At 40.5% G+C, this 13523-nt stretch overlaps 1 long non-coding RNA gene across 1 annotated transcript; it reads left to right on the top strand.

The window, feature by feature from the left end:
- Positions 1 to 875: 875 nt before the first annotated feature.
- LOC129349053 (uncharacterized) lies at positions 876 to 4073 on the top strand. Its single transcript, XR_008601887.1, has 2 exons — positions 876 to 1246; positions 3547 to 4073. It is a non-coding gene; the product is annotated as an uncharacterized LOC129349053 (long non-coding RNA).
- The last annotated feature ends 9450 nt before the right edge of the window (positions 4074 to 13523 follow it).

The following is a 13523-nucleotide window of genomic DNA, read 5'->3' as shown; positions in this document are numbered from 1 at the left end:
GTATGTTTAGGGCAGTTACACAGCAGTTGATGTGTCATGTCGAAGCATCAAAGTTTGGGAGCCTGCCATGGCCACGCCCTCAGACTTTTGTGGAGCATTTTGATAACTTTTGATCACCCATGCCTGGAGTACATCCTGGCTGAATTTCATATCTGTCGGTGTTACCCTGTTTGAGTTGATAGCTTTTCAAAATGTCTAAAAATGACCCAAAATTGAAGGTTGGTGTTAAATTCTAGAAAGAAGAAGAAGATTAAAGAAAGAAAATACATAAAAAAGAAGCAATTAAATAAATGGGAAAAAGTTAAGACAATTAAACTTTTATAAAGTATGGGGGGAAAAAAGATGTAAGAAATTAAAGAATTGTATTTAATAAATAAACAGGAAATTTGTAAATAAGTGTTGTAGTCTTTTGCAGTTAATTGATGGATAGGCGTAGTGAGAGACAGCCAGACAATGGGGTAGAAATAAGAATGAGAACAACTAATACAGCACAGGGTTGCGAGCGGGAATCGAACCAGGGCCTCAGCATTGAGGATCAACTACATGCGTCAGTGGCTTAACCCGCAGAGCTATATGATCACACATGTTGGCTGTCAGCAAAGGTGTATCAATCCAATAGAAAGTCTAGGGGTAGGGTTCGGGTTACAGAGGAAGGTCCTGACAGTAGCAATGTACCAAAAACATGGATATAAAATTATACATTTTTTCATAATTTAATGTTAAGTCACACTAGCCAAAAAATTCTTAGAATAAAGTTGGGGTTTTTCCTTCAGCCGTTGTGGTTGCACTGTACCTTTAGGTTATCTAGATCTACAACGGCTGAAGGAAAAACCACGGATTAATTTCTCAGAATATCCGGCTGCTTAGTATTAACATTAAAAATATTTATGTGTAATATTAATTACCCTATTTTTTTCATTACAACTGTAAGGACCTTCCTCTCCAACCCTAACCCTACCCCTGGACTTTCTATTGGATTAATACACGTTTTCAAGACCAGAACATGTGTGGTCATGTAGCTCTACGGGTTACGCCTGTGATGTTCAGGACTCATTCTTGTATTTTACACTCTCTGATGTTTTCTTTTCTTCATGTCTAGTGTGTGAATCATTTCTGGTTTGTCTCTTCAGTGTCTCATGTGGCCCTGCAGCTTCTCCTCCTCCACCTCCTCCTGAAGCCTTCATCTTCTTCATCATCAGCTGCTCAGTGACTCTGTTGGACGTCTCACCGTGTGGCAGCAGCTCAGGTCAGTGGTGAAGATCCTCTTTATCAGCTCCACACCCACAGACGTAGTGAACGCAGCGTCTGTTGTTGTGCTAATAAGAAGCTGCATCTGAGCAGCAGCAGCTCTGTTCACTCCAGCCTCAGTCACACATGGAGTCAGAGCAACACTCTGTCAGAGCTGATTCCTCAATGTTAGATCTGATTAATCTCTCTCTAGTAACAGGCTATGTACCACAGGCTTTTAAGGTTGCTGTAATCAAACCTTTACTTAAAAAGCCCACTCTAGATCCAGATGTTTTAGCCAACTATAGACCAGTTTCCAACCTCCCATTTCTCTCCAAAATTCTGGAAAGAACAGTTGCAAATCAATTATGTGAACATTTACAAAGGAATAGCTTGTTTGAAGAGTTTCAGTCAGGCTTCAGAGTGCATCATAGCACAGAAACAGCTCTGGTGAAAGTTACTAATGACCTTCTCATAGCGTCAGATAATGGACTGGTCTCTATACTTATTTTATTGGACCTTAGTGCAGCATTCGATACAATCGACCACAAACTTTTATTACAGCGACTAGAACATTCTATTGGCATTAAAGGGACAGCACTGGACTGGTTTAAATCCTACTTATCAGACAGGTTCCAGTTTGTGCATGTCAACAATGACTCTTCTGAGCATACTAGGGTTAATCATGGAGTTCCTCAGGGTTCTGTCTTAGGACCAATACTGTTCACATTATACATGCTTCCCTTAGGCAACATTATTAGGAAGCACTGTATTAATTTCCATTGTTATGCTGACGACACTCAATTGTATTTATCTATGAAGCCAAATGAAACTAATCAGCTAGCTAGACTGCAAGATTGTCTTAAGGACATAAAGACCTGGATGACCTATAATTTCTTACTACTAAATTCAGACAAGACTGAAGTCATTGTATTTGGCCCCAAACATCTTAGAGAATTGCTTTCAAAGCATATAGCTACTCTGGATGGCATTACATTGGCCTCCAGTACTACTGTGAGGAACCTCGGTGTTATCTTTGACCAGGACATGTCCTTTAACTCGCACATAAAACAAATCTGTAGGACTTCCTTTTTCCACCTGAGAAATATTGTGAAAATCAGGAACATCCTGTCTCAGAGTGATGCAGAAAAACTAGTCCATGCATTTGTTACTTCTAGGCTTGACTACTGTAATTCCTTATTATCAGGTTGTCCCAATAGCTCTCTGAAACATCTACAGCTGATCCAAAATGCTGCAGCCAGAGTACTGACGGGAGTTAGCAAGAGAGATCATATTTCTCCTATATTGGATTCTCTTCATTGGCTTCCTGTTAAATCTAGAATAGAATTCAAAATCCTTCTTCTGACATATAAAGCTCTTAACAACCAATCTCCATCATATCTTAAAGACCTGATAGTACCATATTATCCTAGCAGAACTCTTCGCTCTCAGACTGCAGGCTTACTTGTTGTTCCTAGAATCTCTAAAAGTAGAATGGGAGGCAGAGCCTTCAGTTATCAGGCGCCTCTCCTGTGGAACCAGCTCCCAGTTTGGGTTCGGGAGGCGGACACCCTCTCTATTTTTAAGACCAGGCTTAAAACCTTCCTTTTCGACAAATCTTATAGTTAGGGCTGACTGGGGGACCCTGACGGGGTATGCTTGTGTTTTCATTTGCACAACTGACTTCCCCTCTTGACGTCCCTTAGTTCTGCCCCTAGTTATGCTGCTATAGGCCTAGACTGCTGGGGAACCTCTCTTGATGCACTGAGCCCTTCTCTAACTACCTATGTATTTACTACATATACCATTATTGCATTACATTCACTCTGTTTCTTTCTGTGTCCTTTCTCCGAGTGTCCCTGGTCCCAGAGCTGGATGCTGGATGCTTCAGATGTGTGGCTGTGTTTTATGGTCCTTGTGTCCCACCCCCCCACCTCTCTATCTCTACCCCTCTATCTCTACCTCTACCCCTCTATCTCTACCTTTCTACCTCTTCTGTCCCTCTCAACCCGCCCGGCCAGCAGGCAGATGGTTCCCCCCACATTAGAGCCGGGTTCTGCTCGAGGTTTTTTTCCCTGTTAAAAGGGTGTTTTCCTTGCCACTGTCGCCTTTTGGCTTGCTCTGGGGGTCAGGCATATGGGTTCTGTAAAGCGTCTCGAGACAATTTGACTGTAATTGGCGCTATATAAATAAAATTGAATTGAAAATTGAATTGAACTGAGAGCTCTCAGCAGTTTTCTACCCATTTAAGAACAGGACAAACCGAACAAGCTGTTGTATCGATTTGTCCACGATTTCCTCTCATGTGTCCATTTTAAGGAGTTTGCAGTCAACCAAGGCCGACTCAGAATCACTCCCACCGGGAAGATCTGTGAAGGAAGGTCCACCCGGCTGGTCCAGAAGCTCCGGTCCAGCAGAGCAGCGTCAGGATGGAGACGTAACCGGGTGAGTTAACTAGAGAGGCGACACATTCACATAGAAAATCCAACAATTCCTTCTGTTTTTACAGTTTGTGACTCTGGTAAATGGTGTCATTTTTCAAAGCTGGTGGGTTTTGGGCTTCACAGATTGAACCTAAATGCTTTTCTTAAACAAACTGCTGAGCTGCTGCACAGTGAAATGTTTGAGTGGAGCTCAGGATGAAAGCATCAGAGCTGTTTTACATGTTTTTATGTTCAGCTAATATCATTTCCTCTGGACAATGTTTGTGGTGTTAGAAGTGGACGTTTGTAGGGAGTTTTCAGTTGTGATACTTTAATGCATAAATATTTGCAGTGGTGGTTTCACTGCAAGCATCTACTGATGTCACCAGTGAAGTAAATAAAAACAGCATTTGTTGAACTTTACGCCTCTCAGTGTCTGCAGTTAGTTTAGCTGAATCAATGCAAAGATATTTCTATTTTTCTACATGACAGGAATGTCAGTGAAATCCAAATGCTAAGAATAAACAAGTGATCTGCCTGGTCACAGATCCCACTTTAATCCAAAATAAAGACTTTGCAAGGAAATGAACTTGAAATATGAGCCACCAGTAAAAGTTGTGATCAGACAGAAGGGCCTGTATTTTATCTTTGGAGAAGTTTAACATGTAAGTTTGTGCAGCTGACCAGTGGTGAGGCCTGTGGATGACTGGAGATGTGTGTGGACACTTAGACGAAGCAGCAAATGTGTTGAAAATGAGTTGTCTTCTCAGAGTCTTGAAGATGTTTTGTCAGAGCTAAGAAAGAAGTAAGAGATCCTGCAGGTGATTGTTGAGTGGTGTTGAGGAATTTGAATGTAGAGGAATAGCAAAGAGATTTTGAAGATATTTAAGCCATAAGTTGTATTTTATTTGTTTGCTGTTCTCTCCCATTTGTAGTGAAGAGAAGTGATTTGACATGAAGAATGTGATTTGTGTGGCTTTGAAATTGTGTTAAAATGTAAAAATGAGTGATGAGGAGAAGAGTGTGACTTTTTAGTATTGTGTTTTTTAGCGTGTTCTTTAAAAGTTGTAGGTAGATTATCTTCTTTTTTTGATTTTGTGGATTGTTTTTTTTCTTTCAGTGTTGATGTCACCGCCTTGACAAATAGAAGAAAGGGCAAAATTTGCCAAAAATCTCTTCGTGCCTTCGTGCCTTCGTGCCTTCGTGCCTTCGTGCCTTCGTGCCTTCGTGCCTTCGTGCCTTCGTGCCTTCGTGCCTTCGTGCCTTCGTGCCTTCGTGCCTTCGTGCCTTCGTGCCTTCGTGCCTTCGTGCCTTCGTGCCTTCGTGCCTTCGTGCCTTCGTGCCTTCGTGCCTTGCTTATGGGTAAATCTCCTGGTTTTCCCTTTTTCCAGGGTCCAGTCCAGTGACACTCCACACCACAGACCACAACCTTTCCACAAGGTTCCCAGCGGGGATTCGAACCGTGACCATCCACATGACAGACACACACCCTCTGTGTGAGCTATCTGTCACACAAGGTCCCTGGTGGAGTTTGTTGTAATGATGGTTGCAAGAGGTTGTCATGCAGCCAAAGTGTAAAAAGAGCCTTGAGCTGGATTCCAACCAAGGACCTCCTGGATGAGAGGCAGATAACTTACCACTGCACTATCCTTCCTACTGGGTGTAGCTGTTAGTTTTCGTAAAATGATGGTACACAAAAGTATTAAGGAAGTGAAGATAATAAAGGTACTAAGGTACCGGGGAGGCAAAAAACTTACCTCTACACCACCTGTCCTACAAGATGTTGCTCTAACTTTGCTTAAATGATGCTATCAATTATTACTGGCGCAACCAAACGACAAATAAAAGGTGTGAGTGGAGATCTGAATCATGTCAGGTTTGTTTCTGACACTGAATACACCTGATCTCATCTGATCTGCAAAGCTAAGCAGGGTTGGGCCTGGTTAGTATTTGGATGGGAGACTACCTGGGAATACCAGGTGCTGTAAGCTTTTTACTTCTCCTCACAACCTGAACAACACACTGCTAGCGACAGCTATCAACTAAAACCTCTTGGTTTCTTTATTATACACTCTATGAGGTGGATAAGCTGCAGCTCATGCTGATTTATTGCTGCTTCTGGTTGGAGCCAAAGAACAAAGGCTTCACCTGTTGGAGCAGCTGATGTCCTGCAGCCTCTTCACCACAGAAAGCCTCTGACAGCTTCAATTCTTTACACTCTGACTGCAAGACACCAATCACATAGGAACATTTACATGTATGGAACAAAGAGCTGAGCTGACACTCAACATATGTTTGAGCATTTATTGATAAAGACATTCAAACATGTCTAGAGATAGAACACCAACGCACGGTGTAAGAAAGGTCAGAACAGACTTCACCTGCTCAGGAAACTGAAGGTCCTTCGGGGTGCAGGGAGCAATTCTGAGGACCTTTTATGGTTGTGTGGTGGTATCAGCCATCCTATATGGACTGGTCTGCTGGAGCAGCAGCATCACGGCTGCAGACAGGAAGAGACTAAAGAAACTGGTTAAGAAAGCAAGCTTTGTCCTGGGCTGGTGGTAGACAGGAGGATGATGACAAAGCTGTTGTCTATCATGGAGGACATCTCCCACCCCCTGCAGGAAACAGGACCATCACCGGCAGCTCCTTCAGGGACAGACTGCTTCACCCACGATGTTTGAAGGAGGTCCTTCCTTCCTGCAGCAGTCAGACTGTGTTCAATCAAGCCTGCTCCCAGTAGTTCAGATCACCCATGACGTAACTGCAATAAAATGTAAATAAGTCAATATGTGCAATTTCACAGGGTTTTTTTTTTTTACAAGCATTTCTATTTCTTCTCTAAGGAGAAAGCATCTATTTATATCTGTGCACTGAGTGCTGCTTTTTTTTTTAAACTTTTTTTCCTATCTGCTACTGCCACACTGAAAATTTCCCCACTGCAGATCTACCTATCCATCCATCTATCTATGGTCCATCTACCTCCCTACCTATCTATCCATCCATCCATCCATCCATCCATCCATCCATCCATCCATCCATCCATCCATCTATCCATCCATCCATCCATCCATCCATCCATCTCTCTCACAGGTGTGGGGGTTGATTCACCTGTTCTCAATCACCTTAATCCACGAAGGCCCGGTTCTTCATTCTTCCGCTCTCTGCCAGACCACAGACTTTGAAACCAGAACCTTTCTCCTACAATTAGTCTGGTTTCCCCTTTTTGTTTTCACCTTGGTTTAGTTATCCTTTCTGTGTTGGTTTTAGTTTCATTCGTTAAATAAACTCCTTGTAATCTTTGACCTGTGTCTGCAGATGTCCTGTGACACCAATGATCCCATCTGATATTTAGCATGTTTTCAATTATTGGTCCCATTTCTTAAAAAAAAAAAAAAAAAAAGCCCCCTGAAATCTGATCAGATAAATGAATGTGAAACTACTTTGGGTCTGCTGCAGCTGCCTCCCTCTGATCTTGTTCCTGCCCACAGCACAATCTGATCAGTGAAACACTGAAGGACAACTTCAGCATGTAAAACATAAATAAGCAAAGGCTGCAACTCGTGATTATTTTAATTTTAACTTAACTTTATGTGCTGTTCAAAAACTTTATTTTTTCTGCAAATGTGTAGTGATTCCAAATCTTGGTTATTGATCTCCTTGATTACAAAAAAAATCTGTATCGACCCGGAAAAAAAAACAAACATGTCAGGCACCCTATGATGTTAACTGTTTGCCTGAATGTTTTTGTTTAAAATCCTCAGTAATAACCTTTGACTGGTTGCTCTTAACCCTGTAAAACTCACTGCTGCAAAAATACAACATCAGCTTATTTTTTAATTACTATTTTCTATTATATATATCTGAAATAAACCCTAATCTGTGGGTCTGACAGCAGCGTGAGGTCAAAGAAGCTGCCATCAGCTGCTGCACTTCTGTCCGTCCAGCAGATGGAGCCATGGAGCTGCAGTGAAGTGAAGAGCAGCACAAGGCAACCACCACTTCCATCCACTGACGCATTCAATTTGACTGACGCTAATGTTTTATTGACTTCCAACCACTAAACCAATATGATCACTGATGCACTGAGCTGAAGAAGTAATGTTACATTTCAAACATAACTGGGGAAATAACCGAAACTTCTTCCTTAGGAAAGGAGAAAGTATAAGAGTATAAAGGCAGTGCAAGAATAAATAAGAAAAAAACGGTGCAAAAATTGCCCATAGCATTATATACAGATGACTTTATTCTTAAAAAAAAAAAACAACAAACATGTAGAAGACTATATTCAGAGGATCAGGTTTCAGGTATAGATAGATCGACAGATGAATCCTTACTGTGAAAATATTTAAAGACATTGAACATTGTGCAATATAAGGTCAGTCAGCAGCCTCAGTTCATGCACCAAGAAAACTTTTATGCATTTTTTAAAAATAAATTTTCTCCATTTACAAGGCAGGGAGATAACCGAAACTTCTTCCTTAATAGTTCCTGTTTAGTTTGTATGCTGTGGTGTCAGGATTACTACACGTGGAAATGAATATCAAATTAAAATCATTTCCATATCTTGACAAGTTGTTGCGATCACAAAGTAAACTAAAGTTGCAAGCAGCGTTGGACGGGTCCTCGCATCCTTGCTGGTCGGCGAATCCACGCACATCCACCAGGTGGCGCTGCGACCGAGAGTGCATGTCGGCCTATGGATGCGATGAGGGCTGGACTCTGATCACACGTGCAAAATTTCAGGCAGATTGGAGCATATTCAGGCTACTTCTAGAGCTTTTCCTGTCCATCCACCAGGTGGCGCTGCGACCGAGAGTGTATATTGGCCTATGGATGTGATCAGGGTCAGACTCTGATCACACGTAAAATTTCAGGCAGATCGGACCATGTCCAGGCTAGTTATAGAGCATTTCCTTCCAACCACCAGGTGGCGCTGCGACCGAGAGTTTATGTCGGCCTATGGATGTGATCAGGACTGGACTCTGATCACACCTGTAAAGTTTGAGGCAGATTGGAGCATGTTTAGGGCAGTTACACAGCAGTTGATGTTTCATGGCGAAGCATCAAAATTCACGAGGCCGCCATGGCCACGCCCTCAGACTTAAGGTGAGCATTTTAATAACTTTTGATCACCCATGCCTGGACTACATCCTGGCCGAATTTCAGCTCTCTCGGTGTTACCCTATGTGAGTTTATAGCTTTTGAAAATGTACAAAAATGACCCAAAATCGTCAAAACGTATGACATATAATTCAAAATGGCCGACTTCCTGTTGGGTTTTGGGCATGGCTGTCAATTACATTTTGGTGTGTCTTGACGAGTTACATATGCCTACCAAGTTTCATAATTCTAGGTGACACGTACTGGCCGTAGTAAATGTTTGAAATTTTCCAGGTGGCGCTATGGAGCCATTTTGCCAAACACATGTGCAGTTTCCCTAAAATCTGAAATGGGTTGCCGGTCCAGATATGTGTGGTAATTTTGGCGAGCATTTGAGCATTTTTAACCTGTCAAAAAGTACTTTGTTTATTCCGGCAACGATACGTTGCCACGGCAACAGCGTTTTATGAATCGTCAAAATCTTCACACTGTGCCATCGTCAATGTGTGGTCACTCACCTGACCAATTTTCAGAATCATATGACAAAGTATCAGGCAATGGCACGTGCAAATGTAATGACAATTTCTTCCTGTTGCCAATAGGTGGCGCTATGAGTATTTCTAAATTTATGAATGTGGATGTATTCAGAACCGGACTGGTGTCCATCACATCAAGTTTGGTCCGGATTGGATCATTTCCAGCTGAGATATTAATAATTCAATTTTTATGGCGAGAAATCGAAATTCGCCGCAATGCCACAGACACGCCCCTTGACGACGAGTCACCATTTTCTTTGGGAATCATCATCAATGTGTTCAGGCTTATGTTACCACATTTGAGGTGAATCTGATCAACGTGCTAAGAATAGTACATCAAAGTGTGAAAAATGTCAATTTCCTGCTACCACAAGGTGGCGCTATGACTGTGAATGTATATAACCACATGGATATTGTCAGGGCTGGACATTGATCACACATGTCAAATTTCAGTCAGATTGGACAATGTACACCTGAGTTAGACACCACTTCCTGTTTCATGGCGAAGGATCCATTTTTTTGGGAGTCGCCATGGCCACGCCCTTTGAAATGAAATGAACATTTTGATAATTTTTCATCAGGTCGCGTGTTTGCATATATTGGCCAAATTTGACGTCTGTCGGACTTATCCCCGATGAGTTATTAATTTTGAAAAATTTACAGCTAATTCAAGATGGCCGACTTCCTGTTGGTGTTAGGGCGTGGTCATGATTGACTTTTTTGGGTTTCCTGATGTGCTGAATATGCATACAAAATTTTGTAGCTGTACATGAAACATCGTGCAAGTTGGCCTAATGACCAAATTTTCAATTTTCCAGGGGGCGCTATGGAGCCATTTTGCCACACACATGCGCAACTCCCATAAAATATCAAATTTTTCGCCAGTCCTGATGAGCATGCCAAATTTGACGCGTTTTGGGGTATGATAAGGCCGCCAAAAAGGCAATTCAAAAGACGGTAAAATAATAATAATAATAATAATAATAATAATAATAATAATAATAATAATAATAATAATAATAATAATTCCTTGCATTCCAATAGGGTCTTCGCCCCAGTCGGTGCTCGGACCCTAATAATAAATAATTCCTTGCATTCCAATAGGGTCTTCGCACCGTCGGTGCTCGGACCCTAAAAAAAACTCGAAAATGGCAAAAAAAAAAAAAAATAGACGATAAATGCGCAAAAAAAAAAAAAAAAAAAAAGTATCGCGCGCAGCTTAGAGGGAACAGTGGTCCCAAAACTGTTGATAAATTATTTCTCAATAAAAACTCATAACCAGTTACATAAGCACACCCTCTTTACTGACCTCTTTACCAATAAACCCCAAGACATACTTTGCCAAAATCCATAATAATCCATAAAATCTTTATTTGCACCAGCCCCATGTGAAAATGACATCAGTCTGTATTTGTACAGCATCTCATGAATGTAGCAGCACCGTTTAAATGTTTCATAACACAGAATATAAGCAAAGAGTATATAGGGATACAGACAAACATGGGAAATAAGAAACGTGCTCTTCAATAGTTATTGTCATTATTATTACTAGTAATATTATTTTTGTGTCCACTACAACCCATACAATCATCTAGTGTAGTCAAACAGGAATGTGTGCATGGCGAATCAAATCCAAAACAATCCATGAACCAACGACCACGTCTTGATTGCACTTCATTTTATTGACCACTAGATGTCCTACTCGAGCACTGTGTGTCATTGAGGCCTCGAGTAATGAACCATGTTTTGAATGAAGTGTCGAAGCTTCAACAAAGCCTCGATCAGCCATCACTACTGTTAGCCTCTTCGGACTTCTTGTTTATGCTCTCTGTCGTCGCTGTGATTAACGGCGCTCATTTGTAACAGTGGCGCTCTGCTGCCACCAACAGGCAGACTGCAGTAGTGCATTTTCTATTATATTGCATCTGCCTGTAATTAAAGTATATTAAAGTTGAAGTAATATTGATCAAATTAAATACGATTTTTATTTATTTATTTGCTTATTTATTTATAAGAGATATTGTGTGAAAAAGGAGCTTAGTAATATTATTAGGTACCGAAGGTATTAATGGAGCAATGATGGTGACAATTTGTCATTGCAGAAAACAGTCACTCATTTGTTAATTCATTCAGTTGGGAGTGTTACACGGCTGAGAAAGATGGGCCAACTCTTCCTTGGTGCAACACATTTATTTTGCAGGAACTGCAAAAAGATGCAAAATTAACATGACTACAGGAGCTTGGTGCAGTTACGTTACTCAGATCACCGTATTGACTAGACTTCTTCTACATTACATTTACAAGTACTACCGAACAAATACTAGTACTGTAAACACAATATTTCAGAATCACATATGACTGGCACAAGTTGTACAATTTTACATTTTACAAAGATATCTTTATGAACTCAGAAAACCTTTTATTGTCTTTTAACCACTGCCTTTACCATGTTTTAACTGCAGCTTAATCACCTATGAATTACTTTTATGAACTGTATGGATCTTGTTTTTACCATTACTGTAACTTATTAATAACCATTGTACCTGTAACTCATTTCCACATTTAAATCACTTACAGCTTTAGCTAATGTACCACGTGTGACGATACATACTCCTCTGTCTTAGCTCAACTACATCATTTGCACTGGAATAGGTCCACACGAGAACACTCTTACTTAGCTTGACACACAGTTCATGCGCTTAAGACCAAAAACCTTCAAAAGTTCGTTTTACATGTCTTTTTACATAAACTCATGCTTGTACATTACTTTTGTGCATTTCTGGACACTTAGGTTGTGACCTTTTCCTTGTACAAATCTCCACTGTCTTTTGGTTTATTACTACAATCATCCATGACCCACGTCCGCCATTTCAGAAACACGTGTTGGCTGACTCGTTTTTAACTCATAAACCTTTTAAAACACGCATTAGCTTATCACACGTTACTCGCTAAGGTACTTAAGGAACACTACCACTGTTTGATATAACTTGTGTTTTGCTACAAACCAGCTTACCTGCAAAAAGATGCAAAATTAACATGACTACAGGAGCTTGGTGCAGTTACGTTACTCAGATCACCGTATTGACTAGACTTCTTCTACGGCGTCAGCTACTGATCCCCAAAACACCAAGCGCCCTCTGCTGGCGTAAAAGAGTATTGCATCTTACCACAAAACACACTGTAACCCTTATAATAGTGGACAATATACAGCAAAACAGTAGTTAATCTTGTAGTTCTCCACCTTAGATAAAAGTAAATGGGGGGGCAACTATTTTAACGCATAACTTAAACACATAGTGCCACAGGAGCAACTGGCTGTTTGCATTTTCCTGTAGGTGTGACTGCTTGATAATAAGATTAAAACGTTTATGTTTCATGCATTCACTATAAATATATTAATGGAGCAAAATAACAGTGGAATTTGCTGTTGAAGAAAATAATCACTGATGCATTTCAGTAAATTTGAAGTCACTGAGAAAAAAAATTTTAACACTGCAGACAAACATTTGAGTGTATGAGTTTGTTAATTTACGATGTATAATTTCTAAAATTATGATTAAAACAACAAAATTTGTCGAAGTTATTTAAAAGGAAACCTTAACACTCAAAGTCAGGAATACTACACCATGTAAGAAATGTTAGAGAATGCAGGAATAGTTTAAATAATTTTTTTGACTAAAACAGCAACGCTTGGACAGTTTTGTGCCCCAGATAAATGATTCTCCACTGACTAAAATCTGAAACACTGTTATTCCTTTCACCTTGCAGTTATCTTTCTCTTGAATTTTCGGGTCTTTGCATAATTTTTACTTTTGTGCCTCCACTGTAACTACAAAAACAGATTGTGCAACACATGAAATCAGTCGTGTTTTCTGTTTATAATACAAATGTGTAGCGAAGCTAAGCCCCGGATGCAGCGATGGTGCTCCTGTGAAACAACAGTGTCCAAGGGGTTTGTTTTGTTGTAACATTTGCACACTGGGCTTATAGTGGTGAATTTACTAAAAGAACCAAACAGATTTGCCTTACGATATCATCCAAATATTCAGAAAAAAAATTTCAGCATGTAAGTTGCTGCTTCTCACAACAAAAAGGGGATGCTGAAAACAGAAATGGCTACACTACCACTCAAAAGTTTGGGGTCTCCCAGATAATTTCATGTTTTCCATGAAAACTCACACTTTTATTCATGTGCTAACATAACTGCACAAGGGTTTTCTAGTCATCAATGAGC

The sequence above is a fragment of the Amphiprion ocellaris genome, chromosome 6, assembly GCF_022539595.1.
Source record: "Amphiprion ocellaris isolate individual 3 ecotype Okinawa chromosome 6, ASM2253959v1, whole genome shotgun sequence".
Taxonomy (NCBI): domain Eukaryota; kingdom Metazoa; phylum Chordata; class Actinopteri; family Pomacentridae; genus Amphiprion; species Amphiprion ocellaris.
Note: the sequence above shows the minus strand (reverse complement) of the source record. Positions and strands in the feature narration are given on the sequence as shown.